General features: G+C 22.8%; 1 protein-coding gene across 1 annotated transcript in view; it reads left to right on the forward strand.

Annotated features, from left to right (window-relative positions):
* The window catches only part of LOC117169386 (inositol polyphosphate 1-phosphatase), a 27549-nt gene that overhangs the window by 18964 nt on the left and 1886 nt on the right, over nucleotides 1-6699 (forward strand). The gene's annotated exons all lie outside the window — the stretch shown is intronic.

Consider the following 6699-nt stretch of genomic DNA (forward strand, 5'->3'; position numbering starts at 1 on the left):
TGTAGAAATTTAATCATTTTAGTTCGAAATTGAACTGTTTGGCTGAGAAATATTGTGTTTCGATTCATAGCGAATATATTTTTTTTATTAAACTATTTTCAGTTTTTTTTGCTCGAAAATTTAACAATATGTTAGAAAATTCTCCTGTTTGGTCGAAAGCAGAACTACTTTGTTGAAAATTCATTTCTTTGGTTGAAAATTCAAATTTTTGTTCAAAAATTCGTTTCGTTCTTGGTGTAAAATTTATTTTTTCAAAGAAAATATAATTATTTAATTTTTTTGTTGAGAATTTATCATTTTTAGTAGAAAATGCATGTATTATGTTAAAAATTTGATTTGTCTTTTTTGGTAGAAAATTAATCCCTTCGATCAAAATGTAACTATCTTATTAAAAATTATTATTTTTGTTATATATTTAATATTTTGTTGAAAATTCAACTGCTTGGTCGAAAGTTGAACTATTTTCTTGAAAATTCATTTCTTTGGTGAAAATTCGTTTCGTTTTTGGTATAAAATTAATTTTTTTAAATGAAAATCTAACTATTTAATTTTTTTGTTGAGAATTTATCATTTTTAGTAGAAAATGCGTGTATTATGTTTAAAATTTGATTTGTCTTTTTTGGTAGAAAATTAATCCCTTCGTTGAAACTATATTATTTAAAATTATTATTATATATTTAGTGTTCTGTTGAAAATTCGTATTTTTGCTAGAAAATTCAACTGTTTTGTTAAAAATTCTGCTATTAAACTTGAAAATTCAACAATTTGATTAAGAAACTTTTTCTTTCCTAAAAATTTCTTTCTTTTTTTTAGAAATTTTATCATTTTAATTAGAAATGCAACTGTCTGGCAGAGACATTTTGTGGTTTAATTGATAATGAAATTGTTTCTTTAAATGGAACTATTTTCTTGGAAATTCATTTGTTTATATGAAAACTCAAATTTTTTATTGAAAATTCGTTTCGTTTTTGGTATAAAATTAATTTTTTCAAATAAAAATGTAACTAATTAATTTTTTTGTTGAGAATTTATCATTTTTAGTAGAAAATGCATGTATTATGTTAAAAATTTGATTTGTCTTTTCTTGTATTTTGTTGAAAATTCAACTGTTTGGTCGAAAGTTGAACTATTTTGTTGAAACCTAGGTGTTTAAGTTTGAAAATTCTACAATTTGATTAAGAAATTTTTTCTTTCTTGAAAATTTAAATCTTTCTATGGAAATTTCATCATTTCAGTTACCTTTCATTTCATCATATCAGTCTGACTGATAAATTTTGTGTTTCGATTGATAATGAAATTTTTTTTCAAATTGAACTATTTTAAAAATTTTGTTTGCTCGAAAATTCAAATTTTTTATGAAAATTCGTTTTTGGTATGAAATCTATTTTACAAAAATTGAAAATCTAACTATTTAATTTTTTTGAGAATTTATCATTATTAGTAGAAAATGCATGTATTATGTTAAAAATTTGATTTTTTTTTTGTAGAAAATTAATCCTTTCATTCAACATGTAACTATCTTATTAAAAATTATTATTATTATTATTATTATTATATATTTAGTATTTTGTTGAAAATTCTTCTTTTTGCCGGAAAATTCAACCGTTTCGTTAAAAATTCTGCTTCTAAGCTTGAAAATTCAACAATTTGATTAGGAAATTTTTTCTTTGTTTTAAAATGTCTTTTGTGTTTTGATTGATAATGAAATTTTGTCTTTAAATTTAACTATTTTTAGATTTTTTTGCTCGACAGTTCAACAATATGGTGGAAAATTCTACTGTGTGATCGAAACTGGAACTACTTTCTTGGAAATTAATTTCTTTAGATGAAAATTTAAATCTTTGGTTAAAAATTCGTTTCGTTTTTGGTATAAAATTAATTTTTTTTAAAGAAAATCTAATTATTTAATTTTTTTATTAAGAATCCATCATTTTTAGTAGAAAATGCATGTATTATGTTAAAAATGTAATTTGTTTTTTTGGCAGAAAATTAATTAATTAAATTAAAATTTTATTAAAATTAAACATGTAACTATTTTATTAAAAATTATTATCATTATATATTTAGTATTTTGTTGAAAATTCGTCTTTTTGGCTGCAAATGTTTTGTTAAAAATTCGGCTTTTAAGCTTGAAAATTTAACAATTTATCTAAGAGATTTTTTCTTTCTTTCTGTAGAAATTTAATCATTTTAGTTACAAATTGAACTGTATGGTTGAAAAATTTTGTGTTTCGATTCATAGCGAACATTTTTTTGTTATTAAACTATTTTCAGATTTTTTTGCTCGAAAATTCAACAATATGGTAGAAAATTCTCCTGTTTGGTCGAAAGTGGAAAATGCATGTATTATGTTAAAAATTCGATTTTTTGTTAGAAAAATAATCTTTTCGAGGAGCATGTAACTGTCTTATTAAAAATTATTATTATATATTTAGTATTTCGTTGAAAACTCGTCTTTTTGACTGAAAATTCGGCTTTTAAGCTTGAAAATTCAACAATTTGATTAAGAGATTCTTTCTTCCTCGAAAATTTCTTTCTTTCTATAGAAATTTCATCATTTTAGTTAGAAATGCAAATATCTGGATGAGAAATGTTGTATTTCGATTGATAATGAAATTTTTTTCCAATTGAACTACTTTGTTGAAAATTAATTTCTTTGGATGTAAATTCAAATTTTTGTTTGAAAATTTGTTTAGTTTTTGGTATAAAATTAATTTTTTAAAATGAAAATCTAACTATTTAATTTTTTTGTTGACAATTTATAATTTTTAGTAGAAAATGCATGTATTATGTTAAAAATTTGATTTGTCTTTTTTGGTAGAAAATTAATCTCTTCGTTGAAAATGTAGCTATCTCATTAAAAATTATTATTATATGTTTAGTATTTTGTTAAAAATTCGTCTTTCTGGCTAAAAAATCAGCTTTTGTGTTAAAAATTCAAAAATTTGATTTTTGAACATTTTTAAAACATTGTTTCGTCAAAAGTTGAAATACTTTGTTGAAAATTTATTTCTTTGGTTGAAAATTTAACTGTTTTGATTAAATTTTGTTTCTATTTAAGTGTAAAATTAATTTTTTTTAATGGAAATCTAGTTGGTTTATTTTTTAGAAATATTTTATCGTTTTTAGTAGAAAAAGCATGCATATGTTAAAAATTAGTATTTTTTGGTAGAAAATGAATCGTTTTGTTTACAAATTTGATTATCTTGTTGAAAATGTATGTATTTTGTTAAATTTTTTTTTTGGTTAAACATTGATTTATTTTTTGGAAGTTTCATCTTTTTTATTTAGAAATGCAACTTTATTGCAAAAAATTAACCTGTTTTTAAAGAAAATAAACTATTTTCTTCGGAATTCAACTATTCTGTAGAAAAATAGTATTTTTACTTCAAAAATTCAACAATCTGGCAGAAAATTCAACTGTTGTGTTGAAAGTTGAACTGCTTTGTTGAAAATTCGTTTCGTTTTTGGTTGTAAATTCATTTAATAAATTTGAATTTAATTTAATAAATAAATAAAATAAATTTAAATTTAGATTTTTGGGAAATTCCTCTGTTTTGCTTCAATTCAACTGTTTTTTAATTTAAGATGAAAATCTTCTTTAAGCTAAGATATCAAATATTACATCTTTAAATAAAAATTCATCTTTCTTGGTTATAAATTCAATTACTTAGTTTAAAGTTAAATTATTTTTATTATTATTCATTTTTTGGTTGCAGATTTATAATTTTAATTGAAAAATCATCTTTTTGGTTCAAAATTGATCTATTTTGTTGAATGTTCCTCTTTTGAATAAAAATTTCATTTTTTTTGGTAGAAAATTGATCTTTTCTAGTTGAAAATTTGACTTTATGGTTGAATAATTATATTTTTTAGTTGAAAATACAAATACGTTGTTAGAAATGCATGCGCTTTGTTGGAAATTCATTTTTTTTTGTAGGAAATTAATCTTCTCGGTTGAAAACTCATTTTTTTGTTGGTTGAAAATTCGTATCATTGGTGTTTTGTTGAAAATTCGTCCTTGTTCCGTACATAATAAATCTTTTTTGGTTTAAAATTTAATTCTTTGGTTTAATGTACATTTTTTTTGGTTGAGGATTAAATGTTTTTTTTAAATTGCTGTGTATTGTCAAAATAGTCGTCCTTTTTCGGCAGAAAATTAATCTTCTTGATTTAAAATTTAATTATTTGGTTCAATATTCCTTTTATTTGTTGAAGATTCAACTATTTGGTTTAAAATAAAGTTTTTGTTCTTGAAAAATAAACTTTTTAACTGAAAATATAAATATTCCCTTTTTTACTTGAAATTGTAACTGTTTGGTTGAAAATTCATATTTTTTGGTAGAAAATTTATATTTCTCTCTCACAAATCAACCCTTTGATTAAAAATTCCTTTTTTATGGAAAATTGTTTTTACTCAAGATTGAACTATTCCTTTTTTTCTTGGTTGAAGATTGATATTTTTGAGATTAAACTTGAACTATTTTTCTGAATATTTGTGTATTTTTTATCATTAATTTATTTACTATTTTCTTGGTTTAAAATTCATATTTCCGTTATAGAAATGACTAAAAATTTGCTTTTTTTTGTTTAGGAAATTAATAATTTTATCTGAAAATTGAACCTTTTTTTTTTATTAAAAAATTCAACTATTTGGTTGAAAATTGACTTGTTTTAGTTGAGAATTCAATTATTTTGTTCAACATACAGTTTTTAGTTGAAAGTTAATTTTTTTAAACTGAAAATTGAACTATTCCGCCTTTGGTTTAAATTGATCGCTTTTGGTTAAAAATTCAACTATTTGATTAAAATTTCGTATTTTTTAGTAGAAATTTTATTTTCTTGCATGCTAATTTATATTTTTTAACAAATCAAATCATTTGTTAAAAATTCCTCTTTTTGGAGACAATTTTTTAAACTGAAAGTTAATCTATTGCTTTTTGTTGGTTGGAAATTGATATTTTTTAGTTGAAAATTCAACTAATTGGCACAAGCATTATCTGGTTTGTTTGTGGGTTTAACTAATTTAATAACAAATAGCTTTTTTTTATACTAATTTTTAACCCTCAAAGTGCATACATGGTCAAAATCACGGTAAAGTGCATCGTGGGTGTTTAAGACCCCAGCGTATTTAATTATGTATTGTTTAACCCCTATTGAATATTTTGTCACAACAAAATTGTCTGATATATTTTAAGGTATCTCGTATAAGGTGGGCTTGATTTTATATCCATTTATTTACTTTAAGTTTGATAAAAAAATTATATGAAAAAAGTGAAAAAATGGGGGTTTTCACTTAGAAATTCATAACTCTCGCAATTTTAATTATTTTAACCTGAAAATCTATGACTATACTTTGTAATAGTGTAATTTCATAAAAAAATATTGCAACATGGACAATTTGAAAAATTATATTTATTTGCACAGTTCAAAAGTTAATTTTATGATAAAGTGATGAATCAGATTTTTTGCTTTTAAATCGATTTATTATTATAAAAATTGAGAAACTTTGACATGTAATACTATAAAAATACAAGAAATTGAAAAGAGACATATATAACTGTATTTTGACAGTTATATTTTATTTAATACATCCACAGTCTGTTCTCGCATGACGCGCTGACGTAAGTTATAAGCCATCTACAAAGAAAAAAAGTATAAAATAATCGAAAAAAAGAAAATTATTTCATTTCATATGATATACTTACGTTAGAAAGTAAACAAAAATCAATAAAATTTAAAATAATAAAATTTGTTTTAAAATTACTTTTTCACTTACTAAGTGCACACTGGGTGTTAGAGACCCCACGATTTTTTACCTCTACCTTCAGCAGCTGCTGCTAGTAGAAACGACTTTACTTTCAGTTAGTGTCTCAAAATAAATCTAGATGGCGACACTTACTCAATTTTTTCGTATTAAGTATGGTTTATAAGAGTTTAAAAATTGCTTCGGGTATAGATGCCCACAATGCACTTTAAGGGGTAACCTGAAAATTCAATTACTCCTTTTTTGTTTCGGATTATCTTTTTTTGGTTGAAAATTTCTCTTTTTTAATAGAAAATGTTGTTAAAAATTCTTTGCTTTTTGTTTAAAATTCAACTATTTAATTAAGAATTAATTTCTTAAGTTGAAAATTAATTTATTTTGATTAAAATTCTTCTTTTTTGTATTGAAATTTTAATTTTTTTGGTAGAAAATTGAACTTTTTTTGTAGAAAATTGGCTTTTTGGCTTAAAAATGCAAAAGTTTCGATGTCCTTTTTTTTATTGACTGAAAAGTATTCATTGGTTGAAAATTCAACCCTGAGACTTTTCTCTGAGACTTTTCTCTGCGAATTTATTTTTTTGTTTAAAGATTTATCTCTTTGGTTAAAAATTAACATATTTTAATTAGAATTTTTTCAAAATTACTTTTTCACTCATTAAGTGCACACTGGGTGTCTCGGACCCCACGATTTTTTACCTCTACATTCAGCAGCTGCTGCTAGTAGAAACGACTTTACATACAGTTAGTGTCTCAAACAAAATCTAGATGGCGACACTTACTCAACTTTTTCAAATTAAGTATGGTTTATAAGAGTTTGAAAATTGTTTGGCGTATCAGATACCCACAATGCATTTTAAGGGTTAATCTGAAAATTTAATTATTTCTTTTTTTTCGGATTATCTTTTTTTGGTTGGAAATTTCTCTTTTTTGAT

This window comes from Belonocnema kinseyi, chromosome 3, assembly GCF_010883055.1.
Source record: "Belonocnema kinseyi isolate 2016_QV_RU_SX_M_011 chromosome 3, B_treatae_v1, whole genome shotgun sequence".
NCBI classification, from domain to species: domain Eukaryota; kingdom Metazoa; phylum Arthropoda; class Insecta; order Hymenoptera; family Cynipidae; genus Belonocnema; species Belonocnema kinseyi.